Source organism: Branchiostoma floridae, chromosome 16 (assembly GCF_000003815.2).
Source record: "Branchiostoma floridae strain S238N-H82 chromosome 16, Bfl_VNyyK, whole genome shotgun sequence".
Lineage (NCBI taxonomy): Eukaryota > Metazoa > Chordata > Leptocardii > Amphioxiformes > Branchiostomatidae > Branchiostoma > Branchiostoma floridae.
The window spans coordinates 16,587,511-16,587,710 of NC_049994.1; positions in this window are offsets into that span (position 1 = coordinate 16,587,511).

A 200-nucleotide genomic window follows, 5' to 3' on the forward strand; every position below is an offset into this window, starting at 1 on the left:
TCGGACGACGAGTCTGCGAGCTCTAAAGGACATTTTCAGCAGTAAGATGTCCAGTGTTCTCTCGATGATCAGTGGTGAGAATTTTTAGGGATCGTCGGTGAGTTTATCAGGGTTCGTACTATAGCCTTAACATCAGCGACAAGTCGCCGGTGATCTCCGAGTTTGTAGAGTTCGTGCTGACTACCTGCAGGTCGTCCGTA